Source organism: Triturus cristatus, chromosome 1_1 (assembly GCF_964204655.1).
Source record: "Triturus cristatus chromosome 1_1, aTriCri1.1, whole genome shotgun sequence".
NCBI lineage: Eukaryota > Metazoa > Chordata > Amphibia > Caudata > Salamandridae > Triturus > Triturus cristatus.
In genome coordinates, this window is record NC_140579.1 from 1,121,481,683 (window position 1) to 1,121,506,141 (window position 24,459).

Here is a 24,459-nt window from a genome sequence, read left to right on the forward strand (position 1 = left end):
TGCATGGGTTGGTGAGTAGCTACATGAGTGTCTATATAGGTTATTAGTTGGTTTTTTGAGTATCAGTATGAGTGTCTGTATGGTTCGGTGGGGGGTATTACGTAGTGCATAGGTGCATGAATGAGTGACTCACTCTTTGTATGTGTTGAAGACAGCATGTGTGCAGGACTGTATGAGTGTGTGTATGGGTGTGTTAGTGAGTGAATGACTGTCTCAATAGTGTCTTTATGAGTAACTACATATGTTTTAAACTAGTATATGTGACTATTGGTGTATATAAGTGAGTATATGTGAGAGTGAGAGATTGAAAGACTTCCTGTATGAATAAGTATGTGTTTCAATAAGTGATTGTTTAAAAGACTAAGTATGTGTAAGTTTCCGTAGAAGTAAGTGTGGTGGTGGGTGTATAACTGTATATGCAAGTAAATGTATGTTTGATTCTTTATTAGCATGAGTGACTATGTGTGTGAGTAACTCTATGGATGAGTGGCATTGTGTAACGGGATGTCTAGGTGTATGAGTACATATGATGAGTGAGTACATGTATGAGTGACTGTATAGGACTGTTGGTGAATGAGTGAATGTGTATGTGGATCTTAGAATTACTGAAGAGGTTGTTGTAACTGGTATTGGTATGTCCATTGTTTTGAAAAGTTTAGTCTCTATTTTTGAATGTGTGTATCAAAGGTTATATTAGGGTATGAGGAGGTCTGCCACTCTATCACAAGGATGATGTCATCAGTGATGTCATCAGTGATGTCATGAGTGATGTCACTGACCATGTCATGAGTGATGTAATATGTGACGTCATCAGCAGTGCATTGCGGGCGCGCGAGTTATAGTTAGCTGAACTAACTATAACGGGGGAATTTCAATGGTTTTGTACAAGTGAAAAGTCCAGCTAACTATAACACCCCTGAAACCTATGGTTTTTTCAGTGAATTTCTGAGGTTTTTTAAATGCTAATTCCTAACTATAACGTGCCTGAAACCTATGGTTTTTTCTGTGAATTTCAAAGGTTTTTTAAATGCTAATTTCTAACTATGCCTACAGACATATGACATGTGAAGAAAGAAGAAAAAATGCACAGAAAGAAAAAAAAGAAGTGCAGAAAGAAGCAACAGAAGTCCTCAAAGACGAAGAAAAGTGCAGGAAGAAGGATAACGTGCAGAAAGAACAAAAAGAAGAGCAGAAAGAAGCCTTGTTGCAAAATCATCCTGTACCCTCAACTTTTTCAGACGGATACTGGTGGTAACTGAGTCTGACTAACCAGTCCTAGAGCCAGTGCTATGTTAAAAGACACTCAGAATACAGTGAAAACACCTACATACACTAGGGAACATTATGCGTTGGGGTCCCCCTGTGATTAGTATGACCTCCTCTGTAAGCCCCTAGTATATAATAGGGCAGGGGAATTAAAACTACCTCTTAAAACAGGCCACAGGGCGTTTTTGCACACGTTAACTCAGGCCCCGTCCCCTCCCTTCACCACTGTGTAAACACGCCCTCTGTCCGTTATTAGTTGGGAGATTAAGTTCATTTGAATCCTGAGGGTCCCTAGGGTCAAACTAGACCACTAGGTACCTCCAGTAAGCGCCACAGAGCTGCGTTGCAGAGAGGTGTAAAAAGCGGCGTGGCCTCAGAACACCTGTCTGCAGCGCAGCTCCCTGGCGCATACTGGAGATGCCTGTTGGGCTAGTTGGCCCTCAGGGACCCTCAGTATTGAAGAGGAATTAATTCCCCAACTTACAACTCGCCAGGGGGCGCGTTTGCAGAGTGCTGCAAGGAGGAGGCGTGGCCTCCGGCACGATGCCAGTCTTTTATTTCTTTTAATTTTTTTTAGAAGGGGGGCTGTGTGGTTCCCCTTCTTATTCTAATTTATTGGCCCTGATGACCCCATCCCCCAGGGCCTGTCTCCTAATTATATTTTTTTGACCCCAATCCCCAGGGCTGGCCACTGTTTTTTATTGTTTAAAAAAAATATATATTTATAGACACACCTAGGACATGCTGGACAAACCGTACGTACCTATCACCATGACAATTTGCGTGATATTCATTAAAAGGAGACTATGCATACAATGAATCCACGTGGAATGTATTTACACCACTAGTGAAGCTCTGACATGTCTGATGCCCTACCGTGCCTAATCCCGGTAGACACCCTTGTCATTTATTTATACAAACATGGGTAGCTATTGACGGGCACATTTAATACACATGCACACCAAGCCATTCAAAGGGGATTCGACAAAAATTCGACCAAAACTATGCAAGAAACCCCCCTCACGGTTAATAAAACACACATCCACTGCCGGATGTGTAATACTTTTTATTTTACTCTCTGGAAAGGGGACGAACATCACGAGAGTCACAGCGCGCTCCTGGCAGAGCCCAATGCTGTGTTACACCCACCATTGCCTGCTGAGTGCCACACACCTCTGTGTTGTATTCCACTAGCTAGTGCATATGCAATGACACTCTCTAGCCCATGTGCACTGTAACACCACCCCGTGAATATGTCATGCCACACTTGTCTTCGCACGGGTTATATTGCCCCATCTAACGTGCCTTCCTCGATGCCTATGTTATAACGCACAGTGCTATGCCATACATATTACAATCTGGGATCCATATCTTTGTCACAGTGCATATACAACGTTACACTCCCCAGCACATATTTTATATTACAACTTTAGAGACTAGTTAGGTTACACAACACTGCCCTGTGCATATTACACTCCAAGGCGCATATCGCATAGCACGCGCTAGTGCCTGTGATATCTCGCGCTCTCCAATGAATCTGTCATTGCGCACAATGTATTGCATATTATATTTCACGCCCGGTTCATCTTGTATCACACTTTTTGGTGCATAGTTTATACCATACACTATATCTAGTTTTCATTTTCAATCGTGCTCTCAGGACTATGTTCTATATAACACTGTGTTCACCTACCCTTTTCACGGGCATTACATTTTGCGATAGGGGGTGGAGGGTCAGGGGGTGTTTCTGCCAAGTGAGCCCGGAGTCACAGTCACAAACGTCCTCTTCTTCCTGAATAAAAGTGAGATTATGCTGCATACTTGTTCATATTTTAAGTAGTTCGCACAGACACACGTTTTAAAAACAATAAAGTTCCTAATACCCTCCTTCTCTGAACAGTTAGCTTGCTGCCCCATCCCCCTCCTCCCTATCCTCTGTTGTGTGAATCCATGGACTAGCCTCCTCCCATGCATGGTCTGATGTGCTGCCACTGCCCTCAATTTAGTATGAAGTACCAGTCCACTCCTCCTGCCCTCCATTGCCCAATTCTATGCCCCATCATTGACCTCCTGCTTAAACTCTGTGCTTAGCTTGCTGCCCCTATTCTCCTTCCCCCTGCCCTCCGATGTCTTTGTGCATGCCCCTGCTCCATCCTTTTTGACCACCATGGACCTGCCACTCATATCTACTCTGAGTGTTCTGTTGAGCTGCCACTCCCCTCCCACCTGCCTAGCATTGTCAGATGACTGTAACCTGTCCCTGCCACCTCCACCCTGCCTGTCCACATGCCATGCCCCTATCCTCTTCCTCCTGTCCTACATGGTCCATTGTACTGCCACACCCTTCTTCCCTCCCTGGTCTGTTGTGCTGCAACTGCTCCTCCTGCCTGCCCCGTGCGGTCTGTTGTGAGGCCCCTTCCCCTGAACTTTGTCTGTGCACAGGTCCTGACCCTCCCTTCTATCCTCCATCGTCCTTTGTGCATGTCCCTGCACCCTCCTTCTTGCCCATCATAGCCATTGTGCTGCCACTAACCCTCCCACTTGCCATGCATGGTCTTTTGTGCTGCCATGGCCCCTCCCACCTTCCCTGTGTGATCAGTTAGCTGCCCCTGAACCCCTCCCACCTTCCCTCCATGGTCTGTGTGTATGCCATCATAGTCTCACTGTTGCTCTTCATGGTGTGTCTTGCTTCTAGTGCCCATCCTGCCTGACCTCCATGGCTGTCTTGCTGCTCCTGCCCTGCCCCCTTGCCCCCAGCCCTCTGTTTCCATGTGCAGACCCCTATTCCCTCCCTCCTGGCTTGTCTGTTCCATTGTAATGCCCCTGATCCGTCCCTCCTGCCCTTTATGGTCTGTTATGCTGCAGCTTTCTCTCCTGTCTGTCCATTATGGTCAGCTAGCTATCATTGCCACTTGCCCCTCTGTTCTCTGTTGTCCATGTGCATGGTCCTGTCCCCTCCCTCTTGCTTTCTATGGATTGTTGTGCTGCACTCCCGTCCCGCATGCCCTGTGTGGTGTATTGTGCTGCTGCAAACCCTGATGCCTGCCCTGCAGGGTCAGTTTGGTGCACCTCTCCATGTCCCTCCTGTCCTCTGTTATCCAAGTCCATGTCCCTACCCCATTTCCTTCCATGATCCAATGTACCATACTTGCGAACATTTTGAACTTGGTAAGAGGGAGATTTTGAAAAAAAACTGGGGTATTGATTTTCACCTTTGAGTTACATTGAAAAAGAGGAGATTGTAGACAGGAGACAGATCAAATAAAGCCCATTTGAGCTTAAAAACATTGGACGTTTCCTGGCTGAATCGGGTCTGTTGGCATGTATGGTTGTACTACCATTGCCTCTTCCTTCTGCCCACAATGGTCTATTACATTGCCACAGCCTCTCTTGCAAGTCCTGTATTGTTGGTTTGTTGCCCCTGCCCCCCTTTCCACTGCCCTCCATAGTCTGTTGTGCTGCCACGGCCCTTCCTGCCTGCTCAGTGTGGTTAAATTGTGGCCTTTGCACCCTCCTACCTGCCTTCAATTTTCAGAGTCCGTGCCCCTGGCCTCTGCCTCTCAACAGTATCCTAATGAACAACTAGATTGCTAACATTCTATATTTATTACAAAAGTGTGGAACGCCTGACGTCATCTTGATGTTATCAAAACTGTAATACCTAGAGCATTTCCTTTAGAAATTACATATATGAGAGGGTCTTATTGGCATCAAAATTATGGTTAGTGCTCTAAAAGACTAAAATAAGGACATATTTTCTGAGTTTTCAAATAGCGACAAAGCACTTTTAAATTATTTGTTACCTTTATGTTTTTTTATCCAGTTGACCACTTGATTAAATGTTGCACTTAGGGGAGAGGATGTGGTGTTACTTCCAGAACTGCAGACTTTGCAACTGGGGAACCAGGTTGGAGTTTCTGCTTCAGCTCGACATTCTGTGATTCTGGTCAAATCACTTAGTCTCCCCATGTCTACATCCAAAATGAATTTGTTCTTGTGTGATGTAACCAATGCTCATGTAAAGCACTCCAATACCTGACAAGTCTGCACTATATAACACTGCAAAAACACAAAATAATAAGTGTTTTGCACACTTCTGTCATTGGGCTATATTTGGGCTACATCTGGGTGATTTTGGGCTACATTTGGGCTCTTTTGTCTCCGTTGGCCATCTTGGGAGATTTATTTGTTATGAAGTTTCCTAATTTCCTCATGTACTGCAGTCTCCTCAGTAGGAAATGCTTTCAGTTTTTTACTTTGATTCCATCATGAAGGTATTCAGATATGTCACACATTTGCCATAAATTCTGAATGTTAGCACTCTAGTTGCTCATTAGATCACTGTAGTAAAACTACTGTTCACCATGGAAGTCTGCTCCTGGTATTAAAAGTGCATGTTTCAGTCTGCATGTCAGAATTTTTTAATGAAATAGAAGAGGATTTGAGAAGTCACTCAAAATGTGCCCTCATTTTCTTTCTTCAGCATTAATCATAATTTCTATGGCAAAATGAACCCCCTCATTGTGTTCCTTTTTAAATTAAATGTTTTAAGTGTTACCAGTTTATTCCAATCAAGATGGCTTCAGGTGTGCCATACTTTTGTCATAATGAAGACAGTAAGCGCTCTAGTTGTTTTTAAGAACACTCTGGGACATTCTGTCATTGGGCTATACTTGGGCTACATCTGGGTGATATTTGGGCTACATTTGGGCTCTTTTGTCTCTGGTGGCCATCTTGGGAGACTTATTTGTTATGAAGTTTCCTAATTTCCTCATTTACTGCAGTCTCCTCAGTAGGAAATACTTTCAGTTTTTTACTTTGATTCCATCAAGAAGGCATTCAGATGTGTCACACATTTGCCATAAATTCAGAATGTTAGCACTCTTTTTGCTCATTAGATCACTGTAGTAAAGCTACTGCTCACCAGGAAAAACTGCTGCTGGTATTGAAAGTGCAGGTTTCAGTCTGCATGTCAGAATTTTTTAATGAAATAGAAGAGGATTTGAGAAGTCACTCAAAATGTGCCCTAATTTTTCTTTCTGCAGCACTAATCATACTTTTTATGGAAAAATGAACCCCCTCATTTTGTTCCTTTTTAAATTAAATGTTTTAAGAGTTACCACTTTAATCCAAGCAAGATGGCTTCAGGTGTGCCATACGTTTATCATAAGTAGGACTGTTAGCGCTCTAGTTCTTTGCAACACTCTGGGAAGCTGCAGTAGAACACAAAGGAATCAACTGACAGTCTCTGCCCTTGTTGGATGTACATGTTTTACTGAGAATGTCAGACTTCATTCTCACATGACTGAGAAAGATAATGTGAATTTACAGAAAATAAGCTCTCAGTTTAGCTTATAGATCACCTTCCAAACCTCTGTGGGAAAAGCATGAGAAAATATTTTTCTCTCAATCATGATATCCCAGCAGAAGGCTTTTTCACATGGTGAAATCACCTTAGAACATACCACAATTCCTAAAATGAGTATGGTACCATCAACAAATGATTTATAATGTAACTAAAGTCTTAAAATCTTCTATTAACTGCAATGCTTTTTAATGAGGTGCTATCATGTATATTGGTCCCAAGATGGCTGCCAACACTTCTTGGATGAAGTGCTGACAGCCAATCAGATCTCAGGAAGAGATGTGTGGTTAGGCTCCGCCCACATATATATATATGATTTTACTTTTGATTTTCTCAGGAACTACTGAACAGATTGACACCAGACCTGCAAAAGGCACATCCCTGACCTGAGGACTACCTCTCTGCCAAATTTCAAGTAATTCTGTTCAGCCGTTCGGGCTATACCTTGGACTAAAGGTCCCTATGGAAAATTGCATGGGGAAAACGCGTTTTGGGACCCCCCTTTTTTCTCAGCCCCCGCTTGACGAATCCCCCCGAGACTTTGAGGGTAGGAGCGGAGCGGAGCGCCCCACCTATTTTGAAAATTTCGCGAGGATTCGTCAACCGGCGCCAAAGTTATTCCAAATAGAATGTTGCGGATTTCCTATGGAAACACGGTCCTAACTATAACTATCTACTGTCGACCGCCAGTAGATTATATATATATGTCAGACAGCAAAGTTTCCCCATTAATATTGGGTATCACATAATGACTAAACAATTGTTTTTTCTGCTTAAAACTCCATTGTAATGTTTTAGATCAGACTTTGTGTTAAACGCATAAAAACCTTGATTTCATATTCCTTGGTAGATTAGATCCAAAAAGAAATTATAGCTATTATTATTTAAAATCTTTGTTGTTCTGTACATATGTGCAAAGTTTGCAGTATTCCCTTAAATCAGGAACAGCTAAACCACCTTCTTCACCAGGTCTATATAGTGCCCCAATAGAGGTTCTGGATACCTTGTTTGCACAAATAAACATAGAAAACAAGCCTTGCACTTCTTAAAAAAATTTCATTTGGACCGCATTTGGAATGGCTAAAAAGAGGAAATTGCATAAAGGTAAAATCTTCATTCGAATTATAGCTGCCTGACCTATTTTTGATATAGGATGGTCTTTCCATTTTATCAATTTTTCCCTTTATCTTATTATAGAGAGGGATATAATTTAAGGCATAAAGGTCATTAATATTTTCAGTGACATATACGCCTAGATACCTCTTAGGCTTAGTATGAACTAGTGGGCTCAATTCTGCCAATAAAGAATTAGAAGAACAATTGCAGAGCAGTATCTCTGTCTTTGATTTATTTATTCTGTAACCTCCGATAGAGAGAAATTCCTGGAAAATATTAAATATTTTATTTTGAACTTCTAAATTAGTTTTTAAAAAGAGAGCGATATCAGCGTAGAGCTTCATGTTTGTCATTCCAGGCATTAGAGATGACAAACTGCTAAGTGAGCGAATGGCTATGGCAAGGGGCTCTATAAAACACACAAAGAGTAGGGAGGATTAAAGGGGCTTGTCTTGTTCCTCTAACAACTCAACAATTACCAACTTTATTAGTGTTCACAAGTGTTTGTGTTGTGGCCCTCTTATAAAATTTAGAGATTACAGATATCAGCTCGGAAGGAAAACCAAATTCGGCAAATATGTAAAAGAGACTTTCCCAACATGCAATGTCAAAAGCCTTTTCAGCATCAAATAACATAATTTGAAGGTTCTGCTAAGGTTGTCAACTTTGATTGATCTACTTACTTGGCATAAACGTATAGCAATGGACACTATGCATGCCTTTAAAAGGGTACAACATTTCTGACCAACCAGGACTGCTCCACCAACAGTTTGTTTATCTAGCAAAACATTACTTCTTTGGCAGCATGTTACTAGCGGTCGTCTTTGAAAATGCTCTTTAGGTGCTGCTTTGGCTTGATTGGTGCTTTGCAGATGTCTATAAGCAAGCAAGAAACCTGAGGACCAACCATCAACCAATAATGGATTATATGGCAAAAGAAGTACATCTTACACTACACCAAACTGCCATTTGGGTAAACTAGGCTCGGTTAAGAAACTCCAATTTACTTGCTCACTAGGGGTACGGATAGTGCACTGTGAGCTCGCAGGACTCTAGGCCAACATATCCTGAGGGGTGCTCAGAATTATTCTCGCAAAGTTCCAATGTTTATGTTGTCCAACAAAATGCAGTTTTTCTTGAGAAAGTATAGCCGTTCAACATGGAGCTGCCAACGTTCTAGCTTGGGTTCTAATTTAATAGATCGGCAAAGTAGTTTTCTTTTGTATACCCAAAGACACCTACTAACAGGAAACGCCCTTGGTGTTGGGGAAAATATCCTCCTCAGTTGAGTAGGTAAATCTTATGTACTAGCTGTAGGTTGTTCAAGTTTAAACCTTTCAGAGGAACTCCCCAAAGAGGTACCCTCTGAGTCCATATATTAAAATGTTTGAGGACGAACCAACAATTAACATACCAGCCAATTGCAGAACATGCGGTTACACAAATGCTGTTACAACGTGGTCTGCCCGAGACGCGTGGAGACAGCACCTTCGCAGTTGAGGCCCACAAACCATTCAGGACAGAGGTATTCTATTCATAGATTACATTCCAGCAGCTAATACAACTTCAAGACTGTTTCACACACACACTGCAGATACAGCTCCTAATAACTACACAGCTGATGAAGCACTAGAAATACCATTACGTTACTGCAAAAAAGTGTTTGAATGAGCACTACCACATACAAACAACAATGTTAGACTAGGTACCCTTAGCAAAGAGGAAGCAACATGGCCAGTCTTAGCCGGTGTACATACCATATCCGAATATACAAAAGACAGAGCTCCAGAACTACATACATTATACACAGATCTGGTTAGAACATATAGGTGTTTAACACAGTTTGTCATGAAAACAATGACAATCAATCCTGTGAGGGCTGCTCAACCGCAATTGGCTACATCGGGAATTAGTCCATAAACCATATGTCGCCGATTGCAATGACCAGGCAAGAAAAATAAAGAACTTTCAATTGTATTCATTATTATTAGTTGTCTTTAAGTCTGTTCTGTTTCCTTCTCTCGTTTCCCATTTGTTCTATATGTCCTGTTAGTCTTCTGGTTTGACTGCCCATCTTCCTCTGTCCAGTGAATACAGACGTCTGTCGATGCCCCTCAAGAGATATAGAACAAACACAGGTAAGTGTTCCTGGCACATCACCAATTCTTATAAGGGAAGGGAAAGTGAGGGTTCACCCAGGGGTTGATCATCCACCACCATGTGCTTCTGTAAGGTAAGGGGAGGGATAAGCATGCAACTGTTCTGGTTTTTTTTTGTAGCCTCCCAGGTCGTGCCTCTTGCCTCCCTCCTCCCAATAAAACCTGGAACTGGACACGTACCTGTGTGAGCCATGCTCTTCTATGAGCGTGGCGGGATGATTCACTGGATAGTTCGTCTCTGTGCTTCTCCTCGGGCACTTTGTCTCGTGTTGGGACTTCTCGTCTTTCCAGGGCGTTGCTCCACTTCCTTTTACAGTCCTTTTCCGCATCTTTGTGTCTCAGCAGTCGCAGTCTCGGGCGTCCACACTCCAGCGGCGTCTCGATTCTCCTCCGTGTTGGAAATGACAGACTTCTCAGTGGCAGGGCCTGACAAACTGCCTTCCTTTGAAGGGGACACGCCGGTCCACAGGCTCAATGTCTCGACTGGTGATTAGAACCTCAGTCCAGTCTTCAGCAGTTGTGGGCTGTGAAAACAGAAGGTGGTCTATGTGACGTAGAACACACCACCAATCTACATCTGTGAGAAGTTGGCCTGGCATATGCTGGTCACTAGTTATAGTGGCCGCCTTGCACCAGTCCAATTTGACTCTTGGTAGATAGGTTTAAAGACAACCTTTTAAAGAAAGCTATCCTAGTGGTAGCTGTGGAGAGCAGCCTTCAGGCTAAGTCTCTGAGGAATGTAAAGCAGCTTGTTTTACCTTATAATCTCTTGAATTACCAAATGAAAAGACACCACACAGGTATATATATCAAATATATATGTATTTATTTCTAAATATACTCTACTAATCTCTTTATGAGATTAGAGCCAGGTAAACATTCAAAAGATCAACAGTTCTCAATAAATTAAGCACAAACATGGCTGTAGCCCTAGGGGCGTACCAGACCATATACTAAAATAATGGGTTAACAAACTCGACTTGCAAAATGAAGAGGCCTAGGGCCTTGGGAATCGCTGGGGCTTCACTTCTGCAGTGTTAGCAGGTAAGTAATCAGCCCACAGGAGACGCGTGCAGGGTCTAAACACACACGGCAAATGTTGCGGTTTGTATTTTACAGTTCTAGGGCACTCCGCAAAAGTCAACAGGCAAGCAACTTACAGGGTAAGTATTTCGAGGGCCAACACACACTTGGGCACCGGAGTGCACAAGTTACCTCACCCAGGGAAGCCGGGTGCATAGGTGTCCTTTGGTGTCAGGTCGCGATGCTGTTTTCAATGGAGATCCTTGAAGACTTGCTGCTTGCGACGACTGGAGAGGTGTCCGTTCGAATCCGACGATGGATTGGAGTTGCAGAAGACCTAGAAATTGAGGGGACAGAGTTCAAAGTCACTTGCCAGTGACCGGTGGCCAGCAAGATGGATGACCACAGCTGTCGCGTCTCTTCAGGTCAATGATGGCGTTTTGTCTCTTCGCTCACGAGGACCAGGAGGGAATCGAAGATGACCAGCAGCTGGCTTCGGAGGTTCCCATGACGTCTGCAGCTGATGACTGTGTCGGCACCCGGATTGGAGCCAACAAGCCTTGGCAACTGCAAGTCTCGTGTAGAGTGAAGGTTGGCAATGGTGCAGAACAGCAAGGTCTGATGGACTTACCCAGCGAGGGTAAGTGAGGGCAGGCCCAGAGCAACCAGGCGAGCCCTTGAAGTCGATGTGGAAGTCCTCAGGTGAGTTACTAGCCAATGGGCAAGCAACCGCGAAGACACCTTTGCAGGAAAAGTTTAACAACAGCCCACGGTCACTCGGGACGGGGTAGGCCGCTGAATTTCGGTACTAGACCTGCTAGGGACTTGGACAACAAGTGGTCCAAAGCAGAACTTCGTTGAACGTAGATTAGGGCTTGCACTCGAAATCAGTGCACGGTTCCCTGGTATTGCTGTTCCTCGTCACTCGTGGGGTCCAGATGCCACAGCTTCGCTGGGGACTCAAAATGGCCGTCGAGAGGTAAGGAAAACCAATTCAGGGGACGCAGGGACTTCGGGCTCCGGCGGGAGCGGTAAAGTTTGCAACCGATGTTGAAGAGTTTTGGTGCCTGCCAAGCAGGGGAGTCACTCCTTGACTCCAAGGGAGATTCTTCAGTCTTCCAGAGATAGTGGAACGTCGAAGGGCCAGGATTCTTCTTAGTAGAGCGTCGTCCAGGTGTAATCTAAGTTGCATTTGCAAGCTTTGGTATCTTATAGTAAAAAGATGGGAGGGACTAGCTCTATGACCACTCCTCTAGGAGGGTCAGGGTAGTGAGTGGTTACACCCACTTCCCTTTGTCCAGTTTCGCGCCAGAGCAGGGGCAGGTAGCCCCTGAACCGGTTTGAGCTGGCATATGCACAGAGGAGCCTACTGCTCCCCCAGTGCAGGACTTCAAAGCACTCTAGGAGTGCACCCACCCAGCCCCAATACACTAAATCCTGTCTGGAAGGTGGTGACACCTCCCTGTGACAGGAAACCCTTTGTTGGGCTCCCTCCACTGCGAGTGGGTAAATGTCGGCCCCTCTAGAAGGGTGGGATCCTACTCCCACACCAGTTACTGGTGTGGGGGTAGGATTCCAAGTTGTTTGACACAAAACACGACATGTTTTGATGCAGTCCTTCCAAAGTTAGCATTTACCGCGAGGTTATAATGCACTTAAGAGTATATGGTTTAACCGCATCCACAAACAGCAGCAGAGAATAGACTCTGCCAGCTGCAGAGGGGTCCTGCTCAGGCAGGAGCACCCCCTCACATAGTAAACCAAGCACCCTGCCCTTGGGATTGATCGGGCCTACCATAGGGGTGACTGATAGGTGTATATGTGTGTGTATGGTGAGATATAGGAACCTATACCTCAGTGAGGAGTGCTAACACTACCTCACACAGGCTGCAGTAGCAGGCCTGTGGTGTCAGATTGTGAGTGCTTCCCAGGGGTGGCATAATACATGCTGCAGCCCCTGGTAGGCCTGTGAAGTACCAATGCCCTAGGTACCTAAGGTACCATATACTAGGGGCTCACAAGGCACCACAGTATCCAATCACTAGTGCATCTAATATGCACACCAAGTTGTTTAGAGAGATCAGTTAGACTGGGGCCCTGATTAGCAGGGACCCAGCCAGACTATAGCCAGAAACCAGTGTATACATCAGAAAAAAAGTGGGGGCAACACAAGTGCAGATCCTACTCTCCTACAACAACATCATCCTCCTCCTTTGGTTCTACGTCGGAGGTACCCTCTCCGTGACACCATAAATGCAGTCATGGGTAAGATGCCTGTCAGAAGGGAGGAAATATTGTTCTGGATTGCACACAAAAAAACAAGCTAGCTTGAAGCAGTGTTTCCCCATACAGTGCCTCAGGAAAACACAGAATTCTCACAATATGCTTGCCAATGGAGATGGCTTCCCTGACGGAAGATTACACCACTTGGGGTACAGTCTTTGCTGCAGTATGTACCAGAACACACAGTACACCCTCATTCACTGTTTTGCCAGAGCTGCTTAAACAGATCCAGAATAAGTATGGGACAGCCCCGGCTCTGGATTTCAAGATGATACTGATGGGCAACTTTGCCGCAGAATCCATCATAACGTTGAACAACATTAAAGGGGAAGAAGCAGCAGCATTGGCGGTACACTAGTGACTCACAAACTCGACGCTGAAAGAACAGGCGCATGATTTACCTTAAATTGAGGAAACCTATGCATCCATAGACTGAGATAATTTGGGAACCAGACCTCCCACACCACAAATTAAGAGTAATTCTGAAAAGGATAACTCAAAGCAAGCTCCGGAATCTTTTAAGAAGTGGGATAATAAGAAACGAAGAAAAGACTGATTCAAGGGCAGATCTCCTCAAAAGGAGACACTGAAAAGCGCTATAATTAGTGTGTCGTGATAATATTAAGACGCCTGACAGGTACCAGGATACTAATACATGTTCATCTTGTTCCTTTCAGGATTCATCCAAAAAACAGTTGGTGAGGGGAGGACAGTAAGAGTGCAGATCAGAGTGTGTGAAACTGAAGAATGACATGCAGTGCTCTTCTAACTTCATAATAAAAAAAGGAATCCAAACCTCAATTCAAAAAGAAAAAGGTAGCAGACATTACTGTCAAGCATGCTGTGGATATAGAGGACACTGCTTCTGAGCAGGGAGTGGGATCTGACCATGCTGGACAGCGCCGCAGAAGTCACAATAGTTCACCGGAGCCTGATGGATTGTCTGGCAGCAGTACCGTTGATTGACTATGTTCAGGTGGAGACACCGGACACAACAGAGTGTTCTGCATCGATTATACGAGATACAACTCCAACTGGAGTGAGACCTACAAAGATATATTAATGAACTTGTCATTCCGCTAAAATATTCTCTTGACCGGAAAGGATTAGCCACCAGAATTTGTGATGGATTGCCCAGAGGGAGAAACAATAATTTTACCTGCATTCCCAGAGACGGTTAAAAATGTATAAACCAGGAAGTGAGCATTGGCGCTAGCGCCTGCATTATACCGCAACCATGTGGAGTGGAATGACAGTTCCCCATATCACGTTATACCAGTTAGGTCATCCCCACAACCTCAAAGACAATATCCTAATAAACAGGAGGCTAAAAAATCAAGTTACAGAGATCCTCACACAACTTGAATACCAAGGCGTAATTGAAAGGTACACCTCCCATATGAATAATCCTGAATTTCCAGTAATGAAATCGGACCACTCACATTGTCTAGTATTAGATTACAGACACTTGAACACAGCTACACGTACATTTGCTGTACGAAACGCACATAGCGCAGCACTAATTAACAGCAGTGCGGAAAAAATACAAAACCACTTTAGACATTTCAAATGGATTTTTCAGCCAAAACATAGCGTCTGAAAACAGGAATTTGACTGCATTCAACGTGCTCGGGTCTCAAAAGCAGTTCTGCCGATTACACCAGGAGTATAAGAACAGCCCAGGGTTGTCTGCAGCCCGAGTTACAGAACATTTGCAAGGTTATGATGACATGATGTACATCTGACAGATAATGACCTTTCAACACATTTGGTCAGATTAGATCGCATTCTGTTCTATAAAGCACTTGTAAAGCGCATAGCTACCCGTAGGCATCCCAGCGCTGATAGTGCAGCACAGAATCTTCAGAAGTTTTTCATTTTTGTTTCCCTCTTTTGAAGGGAAGGTGTAGAGAAAGAGTCATGTTGTGAGCATTTTCCGGAAGGGAAGTAGCTTATTAACAGAACATAAAGAGAAGGGGAGGCTGTTCCACAGCGTAGCCGCCTTATATGAAAAGGAGTACCCTCCAAATCTTTCTCTTCTGACCATGGGTACTTTGGAGAGGTGTGCATTAGAGAATTGCAAGGTTCTTCCAGGGGAACAGGAGGAGAGCAGAGAACGGGAGATCAATGGCCCTTTATCTAAAAGTGCCCTGTGGGCAATACAGACATGTAGAGGCCCGAAAATGGCACGACAGTTTCATGCTTCAATGTGTGAAAGCCACCACCAAATTCTTCGCTGGCTTCCTCTGAAAGAGGGACACGCTGGGAATACAAAAGGCCATGTCGGAGGTGAGCCGCTTTTAGCAGCTGAAGGGCTCTGAAGTGAAGGCAGCAGGGGAAGATGGCCTGGATCGAGGAGTAAGTATTGGTATAGGAGATTGAAAGGTGCACACCTGTTTAGCTCAATATTATGTTCAGTCAGAAATGTGAAAGAAATATATGTATATAGGTGCCACGGTACTACATCCTCTGTCAAACAGGATGAAAAGGGAAATCAAACATGAATGTAGCAGGGAAACCTGCTAGTACTGTGCACTGTTCAATAGGTTTTTTCCAAAACCATTCAAGATAGGAAAACATCAACAAGACTAAATAAAAAAATAAACAAGAAATTGGGTATTGATTATTTTCATTAATCAATCACAAGATAATATGCAAATTATATAAACAATCGTTATATGCTTAATTCAGCAATCCAATAAATGCACTTGTGGATGTAGAGAACATAAGATACAATAGTTCATTGCGTTATCCAAAATTCACTTGAAGCCAATTTCAATTGTAGCCCACTTGAAGCCAGTTTCTATTGAAGCCCGATGCATTTCGGGACCAGAGTGTCCCTTCCTCAGGGGCAACCTTGTCACAGGTAATCGGTTTGTATGGTAGAGTACACGAAAAGCAGAGTATGGCTTAAGTTTAATGAAAACTGGTGCGAAATATCTGCAAGCCTTGATCACGATAATTTGTAGAGTATACAAACCGCACGGTTCCAAGGGTGTCTCATCTGGTTGCGGGGGAACGGGGGTGGGGGGGGTTTTACACTGCCGGGGCATTTAGGGGTTAGTCCCCAGGAAGGTTTGCTTGATCCTGTCAAAGGCATCCATATCTACCCCAGAATCTTGTGTGCTTTTGCGCAGCTCCTCGGGGGGTGGGGGTGGAGGGGTAGTGGCCTGCTCCAGAGGCTGTGGGGCCAAAGGCCCAGGGAGGTCCTCTCACGGTCAAGGGTTTGAAGGCATCTTTGTGCCATCGCCATGAGTCTCTTCTCTAGAGGGGCCACTGCGTTTGAGACAGCCTTAACAATGGAGGAGTCTACTGCGTAACAAAACTCACCTGTGACCAGAAAATACTGAATGTCCTCTTCTTCCTCATAATAATCGCCGTAATCCTCCATGAGATAAGTAGCAATAATCGAGGACCGACCGAGGTCTTGGGTGGCCACCCACCAGGCAAGAGGGATAACAGGAAACAATCTAAATGGGGGGGGACCCCTTAATAAACCGCCTGTAAGGTAAGGAAACCCTCCAGAGAGGGACACAAGCAAGCAGGCGAAGAGAGCTGCAGGCTCTAAACTGAGGTGGACCAATGCCCCACACTGTGTCAGGCCCAAGGAGGCACACACAGCCCTTACGAGGGCGGGCAGACCGGCTTGCCCTTGTGGGTAAAAAACAGGCTCAGTTTAACCTATTTGGCAGCCTGGGCAGAGTCTGCCTCATTGGAGACCGTGCTCCTCAATCACCTTACCCCCGCAGGGTGTCAGCCTCCAGGCTGGCGGAGGCACAGAAAGCTTGTTGCGGCTGCAGGCAGAGGCGCTCAGTTCTGACAGAACCCGACGCTCCTTCCACTCAGTGGTTCAGCGAGAGATAGAGCGTCTCAGGAAAGACACGCTGGAGGTGTGCCGCCCCTAGCGGCCAGTAGACCGCCGGGGACCCGCCCCGAATCTCTCACATGAGGGAGAAACAAATTAAAGATTATAGTTCGGCCACGAGTGTAGTGAAACAGCGCTCCCACTGCCACGAAGTTCAGAGACACTAGACCTCAACCTAAGTAAACCACAACAACAAACATCGTAAAACAGAGATAGATAATAAGTAAAAGGGACCAGAGTAAAACAAATTCTAGCTATCCACTGCATCCTCCTGAGGCTTGAGCCGGGAGTGACGCGACTTTTGCTAGATAGAATCGCTGATTTGCACAGTTTCTCTTTTTAAATATTTTAAATCTTTTTTACCTGATTGCCTGTTTCCCCGTGTTTGAGTGGGGATATCCCTGGCGTCCTGTTTTGCTATTCCCGTATACAGCGCAGTAGTGGAGATACAGTGCCCGCGCTCCGCGCATGCGCACTGACACTGTGGGCTGATGAGGGGGTGTGTGACGCCCGGACCAATCGCTAAGCACAAAGGGGCATTTATTGGCAGGCTGGCGCGGGCGCGCCGCTGGCGCGCCAAAGGCTAGCCCATCTGCGCCCGTCCTCGCATTTCCCATTCCTCTGAAAGAGGAATGGGAAATTTCATATAAGAAACTAGAAGAGCTGGGTCTTATAGAGGCCGTGTCCTTCCAAATTAAATTAACTAAAAATCTTTCGATGGCAGGACTTCTGATCTACAGACCCCCTAGCACTGCGGCTTCTTACTGGCCGCTACTATTTGATTGCATTGCCAACCTATTGTTACGTTATTCCAACTACACTGTGCTAGGAGATTTTAACGTACATATGGACCTGGCTAACTGCCCCTCTGCCTCCCTAGTAGGCGATGCGCTAAAAAGTCTAAATTTGGTGCAAAAAGTACTATCTCCTACTCATGCTGCTGGACACACTTTAGACCTTATCTTCACTAATGACAGGGCCATCATAGTGGAAAAGCCTTCACCAGTAACCTGGTCGGACCACATGTTGGTCACGTTCAAGCTGGGACTGAAGCGCCCTGCTAAGCACTGTGGACCAACTATAGAAAACAGAAGAAACTGGAGGAAAGTAACTCCTGACTCAATGAGCAGTGAACTAGCTAATACTATTCCTACCCCTTCCGGAAACCCCACTCGAGATGCCTCCCTTTTTAATGCATGGCTGACATCAGCCCTGGACAAGATAGCCCCGATTAGACCTTGCAAAGTGCCTAGGAGTAGGCCATCAGCGCCATGGTTTAATACTGAACTTCGAATGGAAAAAAGCCACTGCAAAAAGCTGGAGCGTATTTGGAGAAAAAACTATGAAGCTTCAGCTAAAGAGATTTACAAGGCGGCACTGAGGAAATTTCACACCCTCAAACGTAAAACGAGAGACTTTATGGCTAAACAAATTGTGGAGGCAGAAAACTCTCCAAGGGAGATCTTTAAGATAGTGGAGAATTTCTTGAAACCACAGTCTCTAAAAAGTACCATCACGACGTCTCTCCCGTTGTGTGAAGAATTAGCTTCATTCTTCCACGACAAGATTATGGCCATTTACTCTACCTTCCCTACTATTGACAAGCAGGCTGTGCCTCTGGATGGCCTTTCAGGCAAATGGTCAGACTTCCGTCGGTTTGAGAAGGACGCCTACCTGAGGGATTTAATGAAAGTTAAGTCTGGATGCCCCTCCGATCCCTGCCCGGCCAGAGTTCTCAAACACCTAGCCCCTGTAGTCAACAACGCGCTGAATAATGTCTGGAACACCTCCCTGGATACGGGAATCTTCCCTACTGAATGGAAGAAAGCCTTTGTCCGTCCTATCCTTAAAAAAAGAGGACGCTGATCCAACAGAGCTGAAAAATTTCAGACCGATCTCTTTGCTCCCTGCCCCAGCTAAAATTCTGGAAAAAGAGGTCCAGAGGCAGCTGTCGGATTTTTTAGAATCTAATAATCACCTGCATGACTCACAGTCGGGTTTTAGGGCAGGTTACAGCACCGAGACAGCTCTTCTAGAGGTAGCTGAGTCAATCCGCGAGACGATGGATACAGGAAACTGCGCCATGCTTGTGCTGCTTGATCTTTCGGCGGCTTTTGACACGGTTTCCCATAAGATCCTGCTTAACAGGCTCCACTCACTAGGAGTTACAGGGACCGTGTTACGTTGGTTCCAGTCGTTTCTGGAAGACAGATCTCAACAAGTCTTCCTTTACCCCCATGTTTCCAGCTCTAGGACACTGCTACAAGGGGTCCCACAGGGATCCGCCCTGAGTCTATCTTTGTTTAATGTGTGTTTGGCCCGTCTGGCATCTATCGTGGAAGGCTGGGGTGTTCGTGCTGTTTCGTACGCTGACGACACTCAACTTATCTTTTCCTTTAAAGAGCAGAGTGAGAATGCCTTCACCAATTTCAGGCAGTGTCTTCTGAACATTTCATCTTGGATGACGGATAACTGCCTGAAACTTAACACTGATAAGACCGAGATATTATTTTTTAACCAGCCTCTCCCCCCTCAATCTGAGCTTTGGTGGCCAGTAGAATTAAATCCTCCACCAATTCCGGTCAATTCAGCCAGGAATCTGGGTTTCAGATTTGATACCCAACTAACAGGCAAGGCCCAAATTTCGCACATATCCTCGCAGTGCTTCTGGAAACTGAAGGCACTGCGTAGATGTCTCCACTTCCTTCCTATGGAATGCAGGAAGACGGTGGTCTATGCGCTCATCACCTCTCAGCTGGATTATGCTAACCGCCTCTTCATTGGTCTCCCTGACTATCTTATGAGGAGACTTCAAAGGATCCAGAATGCTGCTGCCAGACTTATTAGAAATGTACCCCTACGATATCACATTACCCCCCATCTGCAAAGCCTACATTGGCTGCCGGTGAAGAAGAGAGTGATGTTCAAGGTTCTGGTCCTAGCCCACAAAGCGCTTAGAGAGGTTGGCCCTCTCTATCTGAGACGTAGGCTCCAAAAATACCAGAACGCTAGAACTCTTAGATCTAGCAACATGAACCTCCTAGCCATTTCACGCTTTAAAAAAGCAAGGTTGGGAGGGCGCGCCTTCTCTGTAAGAATGGCCACGCTGTGGAATATGATGCCTAACTCCCTGCGTCAGATAAAGGCGGAACTACCTTTTAGGAAGGCGCTTAAAACGTGGTTGTTTGGCCTCCCTTGTACCGTCTAACACTTTAGGCCTCTCTCCTGGCTTCTCCCCCCCTCACTGGATGGATGCTAGTGCCGGGACACCTCCGTTGGAGGTAGCTGTCGCGCTTTACAAAATGTTAATAATAATAATAATAATAGCTAATGCGCCAAGAATTTTAAATTCTATTAAGGACACGGAGGCGAGGATTATGCTTCTCTTTACTTTACTGGCAAACAACAGCCAATGTACAACTTTAAAGTGAGTATACCCCGGAAGTACAACCCCCTCCATAGTATGCACCAGCCATTATCAGTCCATAGTGTATATATAGTTTGTCATGAATAATCCACTTCCTCTTTCTTTGCAAACAACTTTTAACACAGTCCACAAACTTGACTGTTGAAAACTGGACCACCGATTCCTTCATCGACGCGAGTCCCAACTATGATCACGGAATTTTCTCTCCAGATGCAGAGCCGAGGTCACCTGAGCCTTTATGCCGGTTTGTTCTGTTCTCCTGAAATGAGAATATACGTCGTAATATACCGTTCACCAAATGTATGTTTCAACACAATGGGCGGGAAGAAACCCTTCGTAAATTACATAATACAAATATCATCATCAGAAAAAAGTCCAACATCATATCGAAAACACAGTTTCCAGGGTGGGATAATCCTCGTCTCCGTGCCCTTAATAGAATTGAAAATTCTTGGCGCGTTAGCTAGAAAGCTTTTTATTCTAGGTCAGTCCACGGAGGCTCTGATTATGCTAGTTTAAAGTTGTCCCACCACATTAGTAGCAACATCAACAATAGGCTTGTGATAAAACGTTTTAAATGCAGTATCAGAAGACCAATCCACCGCAGCCATAATGTCCTCCAAACGAGAACCTGTAGCAAAAGCCTTGGAAGCCATAGCCCCCTCTCACCGAGTGAGCGCCAAAGGCTACAGTATCAATGCCTGCCAAATTCAACAACCAAGTAACCCACCTGGCTAAATATGCGGCAGTGACTGGGCGGAAAGGTCTCTGTAAAGATATTAACAATTGTCCTGCCACATCATTCCTAAACTCGCGCGTACAATCCTCATAACATTTTAAACATTGAACAACACACAATTTACTATGATGCGGAAAAGCAGGATAGGAAATGCACCTAGAATTGGTTTTAGTTCGTCTCGAAATTGTGAATGAAACCCCAGAAGGAGTGAATACTCTCCCCGTTAAGTCCAGAGCCCGTACATCAGACACACGTCTACATGAAATCAAACATAACAATAAAGTCAGTTTAGCTGATAATGGCTTACGGGATAGACCTTCATTAGCTGGCCAATTTCTTAGAAAACGAAGTACTACGTCCACATCCCACAATTGTGAATACCTTGGTTTTGGAGGGTTTACAAACCTGATACCTCTCACCACCTTACAGACCAAAGGATGTTCCCCCACTAGCTTACCATCCACGTGAGGATGACCCGCTGAGATAGCAAATCTAAAATTGTTCACCATCCTATAGGCTAACCCTGTACCTGCCATCTCAGACAGGAAGTTAACAATCATATGGATTCCGGATCCCATGGGATCCCCTTGCCGTTCAGTACACCAACTAACCCACTTACGCCAAGCTGATTCATATCGCTTGTGCGTAGCTGGGGCCCATGATTGGGATTAACTGTGTTCTCAGAAACTCCCGGCACTTGCCAACGTCTCCAGAAAGTTTCCACGCCATGAGCGGCAACTGGTCTTGAAGTACCAGAGGATGCGGTTGACCCAGAGGGTCCATCAAGATTTCCGGAAACGATAGCAGACGTATTGGAGATGCAGAAGAAAGAGCCAACGTCGCCGGGAACCACGCTTGTGCTCTCCAACACATGGATATCAGCATCACCTCCGCTCTCTGTCTGCGGATCTGCGCTAACACTCTCAGAATCATGGCGAACAGAGGAAATGCATGCAGCATGCCCGTCATCCATGATTGAAGGTATGCATCCGAATTACTCGCCAGAGGATCTGGTCTCCAACTGTAGAACAGAGGCAGTTGTGTATTGAGCCTGGACGCAAAGAGGTCTCTTACACAAGGACCCCACTTGTTATCGAAAAATCCTGGGTTGAAGATGCCAGTTGCTGGAATCTCGAAGAAAACGAGAATTCCAATCCGTCACCACATTGGAGCTGCCCAGAATGTACTCCGCTGTCACTGAAATGTGGTGGAGAAGGCAGTAATGCCAAAAATCCAAGGCTATTTCCGCTAGTAGCCGTGACCTGGTGTCCCCCAGTCGACTGATATATCGTACTGCCGAGACATTGTCCATTCTCAAGAGAATGCAACAGCTCGCTTTCTGCGGGGACAGAGTCCTGATCGCAAAAGAGACCGCAAGCAGCTCCGGACAATTTATGTGGAGACGCAGCTCCTCCGGGGACCATCTGCCCCCCGTCTCCACTGAACCACACCATCTGCTGGTATCCGATTTTATCACTACTTCTGGGACTGACGCAAAATTGGCCTCGCCATTCCACGCATCCATGTGCGCCAACCACCAAGAGATTTCTGTCCTGGCCTCGTGACTCAACAGAATCTGTTCCGTGTAACTCAGGCCTGGATCGACGAGGCTAACAGGCCCACCAACCTGGCTAAAGTCCGTAAGGATATGGTCTGAGAGGACAGCGCTCTCCTCAATTCCTTCTTGATGGCAACCCGTTTCTTCTGTGGAAGTAAAAGTTGTGTCGTCACAGAGTTCACTTGGAACCCCAAAAACTCCATCGATTGAGCAGGAGTCAAGATAGATTTGTCTGAATTGATGACAAACCCCAACTCTTGTAGGAGTTGTGTCGTCAATGCCAGATGTTGAAGAACTGTGTTCACACTCTGAGCTACTATCAGGATATTGTCTAAGTGGATGATAAGCCTGACCCCTCGCTCCCTTAAAAATTGAATCACCGGTTTTAGGAGCTGGGTGAAACACCAAGGGGCGGAATTTGTACCAGTTGTTTCCCCATTGGAACTAAAGAAAAAAAAAAAATAAAAAAAAAAAAAATAAAAAAAAAAAATCGCCTGTGGGGAGGATATATAGGGACCGCCAAGTAAGCGTCTTTGAGGTCTAGCCTTACCATCCAATCCCCTTCCAAGAGCAAGCCTCGGAGTAAGTGTATGCCCTCCATCTTGAAGTGGCGATATACTACCCAAGAATTGAACTCTTTGAGATTTAATACCAGACGAAAGCCCTGATCTTTCTTCGGGACAAGAAACACTGTGCTGGTGAAACCGTGAGGGTGAGGTATAGTTTGTACAATTGCCCCTTTCTGCATCAACGATGCCACTTCGCTGTCTATAAAAGAGCTCTCTACTCGGGAAAAATGTAGTGGTTGTGGTCTGTGTGTTTGTAGAGGTGTGGCATAAAAATCTATCTGAAAACCGAGTACTGTCTGCAGTACCCAAAGGGCGTATGCTAGGGTTCTCCATTTTTGTACAAACAAAGCAACCCCCTACCTTGACATCCCCACACTGAGGCAGAATTACCTGAATAGGAGGAGTCTCTGTCGCTACCCTGTCCTCGGTAGCCTCCTTTCTGGAATCTGCCGTGACCCTCACGATTTCTGGTGGGGTAAAAATTGGACCTTTGGGCTCCTCCTCTGCCTCTCTGCTCAAAACCTCTGGAGGCCTGATTGGATCCACGACCGGGCGCTCGACCTCTGAAGCGACCGGCCAGTATTGAAAACTTTCTTAATATTGGCTTGGGCCTTATCCAATGCAGAGAAAGAGGCAACGTATTTACCCAATTCCTTCACAAACTTGTCGCCGAACAAAACACCATTGGCCAAGGTGCCTGCTTCCGTTGTGGCCATGTCTGACAATTGGGGGTCTATTCGCATTAAAAATACTGCCTGCGCTCTGTTGAGATTGCGCAGTTGACATTGCCTAAAAAACACAGGGCCCTCTGTGCTCATTTAAAAATTTCCGTCATATCTAGCAGTGTGTTGGTATCTTTGGCAAGCACCATCGCATCCAGGATCTTAGTAATCGGGCCAGAGACATCTAATAATTTATCCTGGCACCCTCTCCAAACACTTCTTTGGATCCGTAGTAAATTTCTTCAGGAAAGAGGCCATGTTAGGGTCCAACTCGGGAGTGTCGGCCACTTTACCCAACAAGGCTGGTCTAGGACATTCCGAGAGTAAAGCGGCATGCAGGGCGCTCTCAAACCCCTGGCGAAGGTTC

The 24,459-nt window shown here is 45.4% G+C and overlaps 1 protein-coding gene across 8 annotated transcripts in view; it reads right to left on the minus strand.

The window, feature by feature from the left end:
• The window catches only part of MDM4 (MDM4 regulator of p53), a 554,746-nt gene that overhangs the window by 387,495 nt on the left and 142,792 nt on the right, over window positions 1-24,459 (minus strand). For 2 of the 8 annotated variants that reach the window (XM_085651205.1, XM_085651199.1), the window contains exon 1: window positions 11,127-11,265. The exons of the other annotated variants lie outside the window; for them this stretch is intronic. The gene's annotated coding sequence lies outside the window, so the exon portion shown is untranslated. Of the gene's footprint in view, window positions 1-11,126; window positions 11,266-24,459 lie in introns of those variants that run through there. 8 annotated transcript variants of the gene reach the window in all.